General features: G+C 43.2%; 1 pseudogene across 1 annotated transcript; it reads right to left on the bottom strand.

Moving 5' to 3' along the window:
- Positions 1-4,700: 4,700 nt before the first annotated feature.
- On the bottom strand, positions 4,701-4,912 carry LOC307061948 (large ribosomal subunit protein eL38-like; annotated as a pseudogene). The gene has a single exon. The product of its transcript is annotated as a large ribosomal subunit protein eL38-like (transcript).
- Between the last annotated feature and the right edge of the window lie 10,357 nt (positions 4,913-15,269).

Genomic DNA, 15,269 nt, shown 5'->3' with positions numbered 1-15,269 from the left:
GGCGCACTGGTTGAGAGTCCGCCTGCCGATGCAGGGGACACGGGTTCATGCCCCGGTCTGGGAAGATCCCACATGCTGCGGAGCAGCTGGGCCCGTGAGCCATGGCCACTGAGCCTGCACGTCCGGAGCCTGTGCTCCGCAATGGGAGAGGCCACAACAGTGAGAGGCCCGCGTACCGCAAAAAAAAAAAAAAAAAAAAAAGGTTAAGGCGGTAAATTTTATTTTATTTTATTTTTTTATTTTGGCCACGCCACATGGCTTGCAGTTCCCCGACCAGGGATTGAACCTGGGCCATGGCAGTGAAAACACGGAATCCTAACCACTAGGCCACCACGGGACTCCCAAGACGTAAATTTTATGTTATGTGTATTTTACCACAAATTTTTTTAAAGCAGAAAAAAATGGGAAAGTGACAAAACAATGAGGGGAAAAATGATACATAGATGGGACAGAGAACATAGATACTTCATTGGTGTTTGTGAATAAAAAGTTAAATCAAACAAACAAAATCCAAGCACTTTTGTAATGCAATTATACCTTGAAAGTGAGGCATCTGTCCACCTCCCCCAGGCCTCAGTCCTCTTCCCCGGGGACAACCAGTCTCACCAACTTCTGGAGACTACAGTCTTTGCTGGTTACCTAACATGCACCCGTTGGAATATTACATACCCGTTAACACTTGTTTTCAAAGTTTATGTAATGATAGAGGATCCATCTATTGTGATTACCCAGATGTGTGACGTTCAATGCGAGTTATTTTTCAACATCACTGTTGAAGTATGTTTCACATACCACACTTTCATTCTCCCATTTAAAGTCTACAATTCAATGATGTTTAGTATAGTCACAGAGTTGTCAGCCATCACCACAATCAATTTTAGACTTTTTTTACCCCCAAAAGAAATCCCTTACCCTTTAGCTATTACTCTCAATTCCTTCCACCCGCCGCACCCAGCCCCTGGCAAACACTAATCTACTTTCTGTCTCTACGGATTTGCCTATTCTGGACATTTCATACAAATGAAATCAAACACTATGTGTTGTGACTGGCTGCTTTCACTTAGCATAAAGTTTTCAATTAGCATAATGTGTTCATCCATGTTGTAGCAGGTATCAGTACTTCCTTTCTTTTTATGGCGGAATTATATTCCAGTGTATGGAGATAACACATAGTGTTTATCCATTCATCACTTGATGGACATTCAGTAGATATTTAAGCCACTAAGGGACTCAGAGAACTTGGGGCACTTCTTTTCTAGTTTCCTCTCTGCCTTAACCATCATTCCACTCATGTCTTCTGGAATAAAGATTGTTCTTGCTTCCTTTGATGCTCTACTATGAGCAGATGCTGGCATTTTACAAAAGCCTGCCTCTCTTTACTTTGATTGGGCTCTCAGTATGCCAAGGCACTGGCCTGGAACGTGGTCAGGTAGCGTTTTATGCCATTATTTTTCCTTTTTCCAAAGATTTCAGTCAAACTCCTTCGGCTGTGTAGCCAGGAATTCCCGACCTCTTAGGGTCCCAGAATCTGATCTTTGTTCGCTTCAATTCTTTCTCCCACCTTGCAAAAGTTCCATCCCATTTCTCAAAGACAAGTGCATTAAACTTAATTCCACTCTAAGATTTTTGCATTCCCTATCTAGAATTCCCTGTCTCTGCTAAACTGGCAGAGACACGGTACCTACTTGCATCCTGGCTTTTCCAGCCAATGGCTGACTTCTTGCAAGACTTTGAGAAAATTTCCTCATTATATATAATAATGCTCTTGCCAGGCACACTTTCTATGGAATTCCTCCTCCTATTCTTTGAGCAAACTTCAGAAGGAGGTACAAATCTTATCTACATTTTACAAATGAGGAAGCTGAGGCTCAGAGAGGTAAAATAACTTTCCAAACAAAGTCACAGCCTCCAGCCCATGTTTATAGAATGAATCACTTCTGCTCTGGGGCTCACATTTACTGACAGAAGTAAAAACTTGGACTGGGGACAGGGAGGATTAAGAAACTTGTGATGAAAATCTATGTACCCTCTTCCCAGGAAAATGCACATATTCACAACATTTTAAAAGCAATTTCAAGGAGTTAGGGGAAAAAACCATCCTGCAGGTCTAAACTGGAATTGACTGGGTTGGCTGGGCACAAGAGGAAGTGAAAAATCTCACTTACAAGGTTGAATCACCAGGTGGCACTCTCAGCTCTGAATGGACTCTGGGTTCCACAGCCAAGGTCTTCCAAGAGATAGGAGTTGGTCCAAGCTGCCTGGAACTCAAAGAATTTCAGAGATTGTTGGTTCAAACAATAACCCTCACCATCAGAGGAGGAGAAGCAGCAGTGTGCTCAAGGTCACAGCTCATGGGCAAAGCCAGAACTCACCCACTTATCTGATATTTCTGAAATGTAGCACATAGTTCCCTTACCCTGAACAGAGCACAGTGGACACAATGCAATCTTTTCTCATGACGATTCCAGGAATGACCTTCTGTGTCTGAACACTGCTATCTGTGGGAACTTGAAGGGCTTATCTCACACACAAAATGGCCCCAGACTGCTGTTTCTTTCATTCCTCCTTCGGATTAGGCACTGAGCACGGGTTTGGTTCCTCCTATCTGCCAGGTTTGCTTATGTTTCCATGTGTCCTTAGGTAAGTTATTTACCCCTCTTGGAGCCTCCGTTTCTGGGGGTTATTGAGTGGATTTGATGAGGCATGCGCCAGTAAAGTACCCTGCAGGCAGTAGATGTCCAACAATCAGTAACTACTGACATAACTGTGCTTCTTGCTCCTGTCAATTTGCTGCTTTAATTTGTTGCTTTATACATTCTCTACCCTGGAACCCAGTTGACTAAACTTATTAGAATTCTGGGTAAAATAAGAATACAGAGACTCTAAATGAGAAAATTACCTGCTCCGCTGTGGACTCTATGACCTTTCTTTTTGTGGCTTGGCAGTCCTGATTCTTGGCTGGGTTCTGGAGAGGCAGCGGTTCCAGGTGGGCGCCTTCAGAAGATATAGGGCATTTGTGGAAATAGAAAGGAGATGGAAGGTTAGACTCCTGGACAAGTAAGTTACTTTTAGGTTTAACTACCCTAGACCTCCTTTTTCTTCTCAACATGTATTTCTGACCATTCTGTTGATGGAAATAAGAAAACGCACAACATGAATTGTGTGTTTCAGTTTTATTCAGGGACCTTATTGAGGACAATAGCCTGGGAAAGAGTCTCTAAGTAACTCTGAGGAACTGCTTCAAAGACGTAGAGGGAGAGGCCAGTATACATATGATTTTGGCGAGGGAATACGTGCCGTCAAGCATACATCTCGGTAAAAGGTTACTGCTAGTCACAAGTAACAGGTATCTCAGTTCATGATTTTAGTGCTTTACTATGTATGGGAAGATGCAAGAATCTGGGTTCATTAAAATTCTTCCTGGAATATACACCCTAACTACGTAAGGGGCCTGTTTTCTAAAGCACAGAGGGCCCCATCCTGGTTTTCATCCTGAATTCCTGTCAGGGTGCACTGTCGGTCAATCACTGCAGTGGCTAATGACTTAATCCTTGTAGAAACGGGTGGTGAGCAACATTCTTTGTTGTACAATTCCAATGTCAAATAGCAATGAATCTGTATTTTTACAAATAGGAAACTCCCAAAAGGCAAAACCCCAAGGAATGTGAAATTTCACTTTTCAGCGGATTTGTTCATTGCCAAAGTCCTTTCAGACATATACACCCTTCAATCACTCACACACTCCAGCCCTGGAGTCCATCTCCTCCCCTCTGTTCCCACACCCCTTACTGGAGTCCTGACCTTGACTGTGTGCCAGGCACCATGCTGGATACTGCAGTAACAATGGGGAACAGAACAGAGAGTGGGCTTTGCCCTCCTGGAGCCCACACTCATCCCTGCAGCTCCAGCAATGTCTGACAATGACTGTTTCACTCAAGCCATGGTGTTTCTACACCCCCATGTCCCCCACCCATGTTCTTGCTCTTTCCAGTGCCAGGGATGCCCTTTACTCCCTCCTTCACCTGGCTAATTCCCACAAATTCTTTGGGCTCAAGTGGTCACCTCTTCCAAGAAGTCTTCCTTGGTGTACACAGCAGGGACAGGTACCCTTCTCCTGTATTCCTGTAGCACCCTGTGGAAATTTATATCAGAACCCTTGCCACTCTGAATTGTAAGACTCACTTTACATGTCTGTCTTCCTGCTCCAGCCTGGAATCTCTCTGAAGGTATGGACAAGTTTCATCCATGTCTCTGTCTTCAGAGTCTAGCACAGGGCTTGGTAGACATTCAGTAAATGGTAAGTGAACAAATAGAGTGTTGGCCCCAACAGAAATGAACGGCGACACTGAATGTAGCACTCAGGAGAGGATTTATTTTGGCATCTCTTGCTCACAAAACTCTAGAATCTTGAAGATGGTTCTTGTTTGCCCAAAACTATCTTCTTGACAATCAGTTCAGTTTCTCCCCTTCCAGGGGATATCTGGCCTCCCCAGGAGTTGCTTATCTTCCCTGCTTCAGGGTACAGCCTGTCTTCTGGGGACCATCTTTAAATGGGCATCTTCATCTAAGTTTATATAAAGTCACAGTTAAGTTTCACTGCTCTTGTCCTCAATATTTATCTCCTTAGTGACTTTTTCACTTTCTTTCTTCTTTTTTTTAATTTTTAAAATTTTAGTACAGTTCAAATCAGCATGCGTGGTTCATTTCAGCTTCTTCACTGCCAAAGCTGGGAGCAGGAACTGCTTCAGCTTCTCTGCCTTCTCTTTGTCTGTGATGACCAAGGTTAAATGTATCTGCTGCATCGAACTTTAAACTTCACATTATCCTTATTTTTCTTGATCTTGACAGACTTGGCGTCCTTTCGCCTGGCTGTAAGCAGAAAGTCCTTGATTTCCTCAATTTTGTGAGGCATGGCGATGAGGCACGGAGAGCCTGGCTGGCACCTTCAATTCAGGCCCGGGGTCCCCAGATGTCACCCAGCCTGGATTACCACGGATTACCCCCCATTCCCCACGTACAGCCTGAGAGACACTCACTGCCATTTATTCACTTTCTTATGCTCTCTGTTTCCCAGCCTGCATTCCAATCTTTTCTAACTGGCTGCAGGATAAGACCCTGGGTTCTGGTATCAAACACACTCAGATTTATATCTCAGGAATTCCCTGGCGGTCCAGTGGCTAAGGCTCCGTGCTTTCACTGACAAGGGCACGGGTTCAATCCCTGGTCAGGGTACTAAGATCCCACAAGCCGTGCAGCCAAAAAAAAAAAAAATTATATCTCTAGCCCACTGCTTCTAAGCTTCCCTATGAGATCTCTCTGAGCCTATTTCCTCTGTTGTAAATGGCAATGATGGGAATGATAACTATAGCCCTTACGTTAGGATATGTTGAGAAGATTATATGAGAGAAAGCCATTATGAGAGGCTTAGCATGGAACCTGACAAAGAAGAAAGCTGAATAAATATCATTATGTCATTTGGGACATGCAGAATATGTATATTATTATTTTATAATTTATTATAATATTATAATTATATAAAAGATAATATCAATAAAATAGAATAATAAAATATAACATTATAATTATTGGATTGGCCAAAAAGTTCGTTCGGGTTCTTCCGTAACATCTTACAGAAAAACCCGAATGAACTTTTTGGCCAACCCAATATATAAGTTATAATTCATAATATTTTACAATTACAATTATAAAAATTATAATTTAATCTACATTTTTTATATCAAAGAATCAACAGGACCATACTAATTATTTGGCTTACTCTAGTTTCCTGTTTTTTAAAACCCTTCCTGCTTGTCCATTAAGCAGAAATATTTTAATTGTCTTAAAAGGAAAATTTGTAAAAATATAATTTAAAATAATTCAGTCCACCTGTGGGAAGTAAAAGTCCCTGTAACAAATCTTCTTAAGTTCTTTATTTCTCTCTTTAAAAACCACAGTTAACTGTTGTTTATCTTTCCAGTTGTGTGTTTATATACATATGCATTATATACAACATGTAAACATACAGATTTTTTTAAAAGCATAGATGAGATCACACACTATATATTTGTAAGCGACTTGCTTTTTTTTGTTTTTTTACCCTTTTAAATAAGGTGTACAGTTCAGTGGGTGTTTGTACATTCACAAGTTTGTGCAGCCATCACCACTAATTCCAGATCATTCTCATCACCTCAAAAAGAAACCCCATACCCACTGGCAGTCACTTCCCATTTCCCTTCCTTACACCTCCCAGCTCCTGGCAACCACTGATCTACTTTTTGTCTCTATGGAATTGCCTATTGTGGATATTTCATATAAGTGGAATCATATAATATATGGCCTTCTGTGTCTGGCTTCCTGTCACTACATTTAAGTTCAGCTAATGCTTTTTAAAGATTACCCGGTATTCCATAGTTATGATGATTCCATAGTGTGGATTCATCATAATCCAGTTAATCCTCCACTCAATGGGCATTGAAGTTGTTTCCTCTTTTTCATTATCACAAACTACAAAACAATGAACACCCCATGCTTCATAGCAATGTTCAGGCTTTGTGAACCTCGTGAGATTTCCTGCAGGAAAAATTCTCAGGAGAGGTATTATTATTGGAGAAAAAATCATGCATAGTGAAATTTTTATAGATCCTGCTAAATTGCCCTCTAGAAAAGTTATATTACCCTCTAGTCCTTCCAACAGTGTGAGTTGAGCATTGCCCCCAGTCTTTGTTAATGTTGTATATTTTAGATTTAAAAGAGAAGTGATTTCTAAGCTCACTTTCCCTGCAATCACACCAGCTTGTATGGTAGAAATAGTGATATTTGGGGGTACATTGGGTTAAATGAAATATATTATTAAAATTAATTTCACCTGCTTTAAGAAAAAAATTTTTAATGTGACTACTTGAAAAATTTTAAATTACATATGTGGCTCAACTTTTATTTCCTTTATTTTTTAGTGATCAAATCGAGACCTTTTTTTTTTTTTTGCTGCATTGGGTCTTCATTGCTTCGTGTGGGCTTTCTCTAGTTGTGGCTATCAGGGGCTACTCTACTCATTGTGGTGCGTGGGCTTCTCGTTGCAGTGGATTATCTTATTGCGGAGCACCGGCTCTAGGCGTGGGGTCTTCAGTAGTCATGGCACTCGGGCTCAGTAGTTGGGGCTTGCGGGCTTAGTTGCTCCTCAGCATGTGGGATCTTCCTGGGCCAGGGCTTGAACCTGTGTCCCCTGCACTGGCAGGTGGATTCTTAACCACTGCACCACCAGGGAAGCCCTCAACTTTTATTTCTATTGGATGCTGCTGCTCTAGAGTTAACCGTGATCTCTATCCTCCTCCTGAACATCCTGTTATTGCTTTTTACAATCAATGCACATTTATATTTACCCATATGTTTACCAGTTTCTTTGCTCTCCATGACTTCTTGCATCTCCTTCCTTCAGGTACATATATCCTCCCAAAAGAACTTTTTTGGAGGTATTTTTTTCAGCACAAATATGAGAGTGGGAACCACTGTATCTTAGTCTAAAAGGGTATTGGATGATAGTGTATATATATATATATATATGTATTTATATATATATATACATTTATATATTTTTGTATATGGGGGGGTTATTTGGACTCTTAATCGTGGGAGGAGGGGTTGAGTTAGAGAGATGGAAGATACTTCAGTGAAATACACATCTTATTTCCCATGACAGCAAATTGAAGTGTACAATCATAGTCAAGGTGTCTCAGGGGAAACTGAGAAGAACAGTACACCATATGTTATGTAGAAGTCCAATGTCAGTGTGTAAGGCCAAACACGTAGCCCCTCAAACTACTTACACTGTAGTAAATTTGAATTTTAAAAGTAAATTTCTTTTTGGGCCTCCCTGGTGGCGCAGTGGTTGAGAGTCCACCTGCCGATGCAGGGGATGCGGGTTCGTGCCCCGGTCTGGGAGGATCCCATATGCCGCGGAGCGGCTGGGCCCGTGAGCCGTGGCCGCTGAGCCTGCGCGTCCGGAGCCTGTGCTCCGCAACGGGAGAGGCCACAACAGTGAGAGGCCCGCGTACCACAAAAAAAAAAAAAAAAAAGTAAATTTCTTTTTGGGACTTCCGTGGCGGTCCAGTGGTTAAGACTCTGTGCTTCCACTGCAGGGGGCACAGGTTTGATCCTTGGTCAGGGAAACTAGGATCCCGCGTGTCATGTGACATGGCCAAAAGATTTTTTAAGATTTTTTTTAAAAAGTAAATTTCTTTTTCTTAAATTTCTCTCTCTCTTTCCAAACTGGAATTCACAAAAGTTATATATGTAGATAATGTATTTATTTTTTAATATACATATATATTTCTGTATTTCTGACATTGTCCTTCTAGGACTTTGACTCAACTACAGGGAAATGGCCGGGCACCCTTTTGTTATCTAATCTCTTTGTTCACTTGCCTTGAACTTCTGGACAAATGTTAATTACAGCAAAACCTTACTAATTCAAACAAGTTGGGGAAATCAAAATAAGTGGTAGGTTAATGTGTTTTCATAAATATACAGTTGACCCTTGAACAACATGGGGGTTAGGGGCAACCCCTCCATGCAGTCAAACATCCACGTATAAATGTTGACTCCTCTAAAACTTAATAGCCTACTGTTGACCAGAAGCCTTACTGATAACATAAACAGTCAACATATATTTTGTATGTTATATGTATATTTATATATATTTTATGCATTCATGACTTACCTTTTTCTTAATTTTTTTCCATGTTTCTAGGCTACATGGTTCATCTGAGAGTTTTTTCAAATTGTCACAAATCTCCAAAAGATTTTCCAATATATGTATTGAAAAGAATCTATGTGCAAGTGGACCTGCACAGTTCAAAACCGTGTTGTTCAAGGGTCCACTGAGTTTCTTAACTTCTGGAGCATGCGGAAAGTTCTAGTAAGCTAATAAAATTTTGTTAAGTAGAGATGGAGTCTAATAAAGTGGCTGGTATCGGAGGTAATTGGTACTACCTGTGTAGTCAGGCAAGGTGCTTACTGACACGGTGCTTGCAAGTTGCTCTCTTGAGCTGGTTAACAGTATCTCTGTGAAGGTGTGGGCTTTACTTCCTTGCTACTTGTAGAAAACAGGTCTTGCTTTTGCTTTCCTGCCTCTGTTTCTCTCCTTTCTGGTATCGATGCAATTATTTTCCTTTGGAAAGCTGCCTCTCCCCAACTCTAAGCAAACAGGGTTGGGATGGAGCTATGGGAGTGGATGAAGACCCAGGCTGGTCAGAATGGTAACGAGGGGGTTAGGACTAGGCACAGAACCGGTCTGGATTAGTGAAAGGCAGTGCCTATTTTCTGCTGGAGGTGTGGAGCAATGGAGCCCCTCTTTCTGCTGGGGTTGCTAACTTGAATGAACGCAGGCCTGAAGCCGTTGGTGGCTATCCTTGGTCAGCTATTGCTGCATAATAAATCACCACAAGCTCTGCAGTTTAAAACAATATACATACATCATCTCACAGTTTCTATGGATCAGGGGCTCTGCCTCAGGGTCTCTCAAGAGACTGCAGTCAAGATGTCGGCCTAAGCTGGGGTCTCCTTGTCAGGATCATAGTCTAGCTGGGAGGGAGCGCTGAAGTGTCAGGTGTGCAAGTAGCCGAATAAAGCAACAAGCTGGAAATGAAAGAGTTAAGCCGTTGATCACTTGCTGCAATGGTTTAGGGAAGCGGCTGAAACTGGAGAAAGTACCTACTCTCCCTGTTGCATTTTCCCCTATATGTGTCTCACTGTTGAAAGGATCCCAGACAAAAGGCTCTAGCAGTTTATAGCCCCTGGGACTTGGGGAGGGGTGAGGATGTAGAGGGAGGAGGGATTGGAGTGGAAAAGTACCTGGTCTGGAGTCAGAGTGAGCAAGTGTCTGCAAGGTCATGTCCCCTCACCCCCAATAAGGAGGCCGGGGCAGCGGTGCCTGGAGAGGACCTCTGCCCAGGACCTCAGATAAAGGGACCCAAGAAGGAAGGAGCATAATATGCATAAGAGCATGACTGGTCAGAGGGGCTGAGTCCTGGACTGCAACTCCCTTAGAGACTGCAATGTGCTGTCTGTGCACCAGGTCTGGCATGTGGAGGAAGGGGGCAGCTTTCCCCTGGGAGGTCTGCCAGGTAAACCCTCTGAATTGCCTACCGTCAGGCCTGAGAAATCACACATAGGTTTTTTTGCTTTTTGCTGTTGTTGTTTTTTAATTTTTTTTTTTGGCTGCGCCACGCAGCATAAGGAATCCTAGTTCCCCAACCAGGGATCTAACCTACGCCCCTGCAGTGGAAGTGTGGAGGCTTAACCACAGGACCAGCAAGGAAGCCCACACATTAGTTTTTAACCAGGAACCGGACACCTCATTCATCTGGAGTCTTGACTGGGGAACCATCTGCTTCCAACCTCACTTGGCGGTTGTTGGCAGCATTCAGTTCCTTGTGGGACATTGGACCGAGGGCCTCATATCCTCACTGACTGTTGGCCAGGGGCAACCGCCAGTTCCTTGTCATGTGAGTCTTTCTATACTTGGCAGGTGATTTCATGAAAGCCGGCAAGCCAAGAAGGCAATAGAGAGTACGTGCTAGCAAGTTGTAAGTCCCAATCTTATGTAACCTAATCACAGAAGTGACATCCCATTAACATTGCCATATTTTATTGGCTAGAAGTGGCTTACTCAAGGGGAGGGGATTACACAAGACCATGAATACCAGGAGGTGGGGATTGCTGGGGCCACCTTAGAAGCTGCTGACCGCAATGGCCATAGGGCAACATAAAGGGAGAATCTACTTGGGATTGAAACCAGCCCAGAGGCAAACAAAGTTGAGAAACAGGAGGGAGACAGATACTTAGGGCACCACTTAAGCCTGTGGATCTGTATGCTTCTGAAGCCAACTACCCACTGGCATCCCAGTACTGGAACTAATTACTTTTCTTTTTTAAAGATTCCATTTGCACTGGGTTTTAGTCACTTGCAACTGAAAGGTCCTGATTAACATAAAAATAATGTGGGCATGTTCTTTGGGTTTCTTGGCACTGAGACGTGCTGAGGTCACCTCAAGAACAAGGAGTTTCTGTTGGTGTGAATGTAAATTGGTGCAGCCACTATGGAAAACAGTATGGAGGTTCCTCAAAAACTAAAAATAGAGTTGCCATATGATGCAGCAATCCTACTCCTGGGCATATATCTGGACAAAACTATAATTTAAAATGATGCATGCACCTCAATGATCATAGCAGCACTATTCACAATAGCCAAGACATGCAAACAACCTAAATGTCCATCAACAGATGAATGGGTAAAGAAGATGTGGTACGTATATACAATGGAATATTACTCAGCCATAAAAAAGAATGAAATAATGCCATTTGCAGCAATGTGGATGGACCTAGAGATTATCATACTAAGTGAAGTAAGTCAGAAAGAGAAAGACAAATACCATATGATATCAATTATATATGGAATCTAAAATATGACACAAATATCTACAAAACAGAAACAAACTCACAGATATAGAGAACAGATTTGTGGTTGCCAAGGGGGGCAGTGGGGGAGGGATGGATTGGGAATTTGGGGTTAGCAGATTCAAACTGTTATATAGAGAATGGATAAACAACAAGGTCCTACTGTATAGCACAGGGAACTATATTCAGTATCCTATGATAAACCATAATGGAAGAGAATATGAAAAAGAATATATATATATATGTCTGAATCACTTTGCTGTACAGCAGAAATTAACACAATGTTGTAAGTCAACTATACTTCAAAAAAATAAATCTTCAAAAAAGAACAGGGTGTTTGCTCGAAGGGTGCTGGTGGTCTGGCACCCACCTGGAGCCCTTCCGTGGAGCGGGTCAGTTCTGGAGATGGAAGGCTGTCTGTTTCTCCAGGTGCTCGTTTGTCTCTGTGAATCTGCTGTTTCCCCACTGCCGATCGGCCATTTCTCCTCCATACTATAAATCCTTTACCCACGCTCTCTGCTGCCTCCGATTTCCAGCCTGCCCAAGGCTCTTAACGGCCCCTCTGCACTCTCTGTGCATCTTCTCCTTTCGGCATTAGTTCCTACCACTTACACCTGCCTGCTTCTCCTTATGTACTATGCAGATTCAAGAGGTTGAATCTGATTGGTGTAGGTCATCCTTTTGAACCAGGCCAGTTCACAGGTGGTTTGACAGGCCTGTGCATTGCCTGTCAGGTGGGTCAGGGGGTGGACTCATGAGGGCTTCAGAGCGGCTGTGGGCAGGCCAGGCATTCTATAGTTTCTCTTGTTTAAGACACAGGCAAGCCATTTTTCGTGAAGATGGTAAAGATTCCAGTTTGAATAGTCATTAATTCGATAGCTTAAGGTCTGAATGAATGAGGCTTCACTGACTTGTAGCATAATTTGGGAGACCTAGTTTCTATTTCTAGCTCCTTTTTTTTTTTTTTTTTTCTGCGTTACGCGGGCCTCTCACTGTTGCGGCCTCTCCCGTTGTGGAGCACAGGCTCCGGACGCGCAGGCTCAGCGGCCATGGCTCACGGGCCCAGACGCTCCACGGCACGTGGGATCCTCCCAGACCGGGGCACGAACCCGTGTCCCCTGCATCAGCAGGCGGACTCTCAACCAATGCGTCACGAGGGAAGCCCTCTAGCTCCTTTTTAATGAGCAGATCATCTGCATTGATCTAGGATTCATTTTATTGCAAGTGAAGAACATCCAGCTTAGATTGGCACAGGTCCAAAATGGAATTAGCTGGCTCAAGTATCTGAAAAGTGCAAGGGGTAGATCTTGCTTCATGCTTGGCTCATCCAGGTGTCAAACAGTGTCAATGTCACCATGTCACAATGACTCTCTCTGTCTCAGAGCTACTTTGCTCTGTGTTGGCTCCTTTCCCAGGCAGCCTCTTTGGTCCCGGTGGTCAGATTACCACCAACAGCTCCAGGCTGACATTCTCTCTCCTCAGCAGCACTGCTGGAAGACAGATTCCCTCTTCCCAGTGGTTCCACCCAAGGTCCTGGAACTGAGTCTCATTGGCTTGGCTTCGTTCACCTGTGCATCCCTGAACCAATGGCTAGACCAGAGGGATGCAATGCTTTGATTGGCCAGCCTTAGGTCACATGACTATCCCTGCATCCCCTCCTAAACCACATGAACTAAGAGTGACAGAGGGGTGGTTCCCCAAAGGAAGAGTGGGGTGCTATTAATCGAAAGAGAAATGGATGCTGGCAAACCAACACCAGTGTTTATACCAGTTAATCTGTCTATTTCTGTTTCCCAGTCTCTGAAGGCATGTGATATTTGCAGAGTAATACTGCAAGCAACCTCTGAGCCTACAAATATTTGCAGGTGACTTCTATAATTTGCTTATTTTTTAAGTGAAGTGAGATTCATGTAACATAAAATAAACCATTTTAAAGTGAATGATGCAGGGTCTTTCCTGGTGGCGCAGTGGTTAAGAATCCGCCTGCCAGTGCAGGGGACACGGATTTGAGCCCTGGTTCAGGAAGATCCCACATGCCGCGGAGCAACAAAGCCTGTGTGCCACAACTACTGAGCCTGCGCTCTAGAGCCCACAAGCCACAACTACTGAGTCCACTTGCCACAGCTACTGAAGCCTGTGCGCTTAGAGCCCGTGCTCCGCAACAAGAGAAGCCACCGCAATGAGAAGCCCATGCACCGCTACAAAGAATAGCCGCCACTGGCTGCAACTAGAGAAAGCCCACGTGCAGCAACGAAGACCCAGTGCAGCCAAAACTAAATAAATAAATAAAGTGAATAATGCGGTGGCGTTTAATACATCACAATGTTGCACTACCACCGCCTCTATCTAGTTCTGGAACATTTTCATAACCTCAAAATAAGACCCCATGCCCGGGGACTTCCCTGGTGGCACGGTGGTTAAGAATCCGCCTGCCAGTGCAGGGGACACGGGTTCAAACCCTGGTCCAGGAAGATCCCACATGTCGCGGAGCAACCAAGCCTGTGCGCCACAACTACTGAGCCTACGCTCTAGAGCCTGCGAGCCACAACTACTGAAGCCCGTGCACCTGGAGCCCTTGCTCTGCAACAAGAGAAGCCACTGCAATGAGAAGCCCGCACACCACAATGAAGAGTAGCCCCCGCTCACTGCAATTAGAGAAAGCCCGCGCACAGCAACGAAGACCCAACGCAGCCAAAAAAAACAAAAAAAACAAACAAGGCCCAGTAAGCAGAAGCTCCCCTTCCCTACTCTTCCCGGCCATGGTGACCACCAGTCTGCCTTCTGTGTCTATGGATTTACCTATCCTGGATATTTCATGTAAGTGGAGTCACAAAATATTTGACGTTTTGTGTCTCGCTTCTTTCACTTATCCCAATGTTTTCAAGGTTCATCTACATTATAGCATGTATCAGCACTTATTCTTTTTTGGGGCTGAATCATATTCTGTTGTGTGTTTATACTAGGCTGTTGTGCAACCAATCTCCAGAACTTTTTCATCTTGCAAAACTGAAACTCTATACTCATTAAACAACAACTTCCCATTCCCTCCTTCCCACCCAGTTCCTGGCAACACTATTTTCTGCATCTGTGAATTTGACCATTTTAGATATCTCATATAAGTGGAATCATACAGTATTTGTCCTTTTGTTTCTGGCTTATTCCACTTACTGTAATGTCCTCAAGATACATTCATGTTGTAGCTTGCGTCAGCATTTCATTTATAAAGCTGAATAATATTCCATTGTATGTATACACCACATTCTGTCTATTCATTCATCTGTCAAGGGACACTGGGTTGCTTCCACCTCTTGGCTATTGTGAATGATGCTGCTGTAGACATGACTTGCAAATATCTCTTTGAGACTCTGCTTTCAATTCCTTTGGATCTACACTCCAAAAGTGAGATTGCTAAATCATGTGGTAATTCTATTTTTAATTTTTTGAAGAACTAGAATTTGCTTGTTTTAAAAATTAATTTTCTGCCTAACTCTTTCCTAAAAATATTTTATGCAGAAGATACCAGTGGGAATGTAAAGGGTGTTTTAAAATGCTTTGAAATTCTCGTAGAGTAAAAGCAAAAACCTCAATATATATAAAAAAAAAATCTAACAAGTGGAATCCTGGAAACCAGTTGGAGATCAATTTCCAGAAAAATGTCTCAGTTCATCTGCTTGGCCAAGAGCCAGAGCCTGGGCCCCTGGAGTCACACTTCCAGGTGACTGGCATGGACTTGACAACAGTTTCTGAACTTAAGCTGTGGCCACACGTGGGAGATTTATCTTTGTCCAGGCCTCCCTTATGAAACACTTTCTCTA

Source organism: Hyperoodon ampullatus (genome assembly GCF_949752795.1).
Source record: "Hyperoodon ampullatus genome assembly, chromosome: 13".
Taxonomy (NCBI): Eukaryota; Metazoa; Chordata; class Mammalia; order Artiodactyla; family Ziphiidae; genus Hyperoodon; species Hyperoodon ampullatus.
The sequence above is the reverse complement of the archived record's forward strand: the minus strand, read 5'-3'. Positions and strand labels throughout refer to the sequence as shown.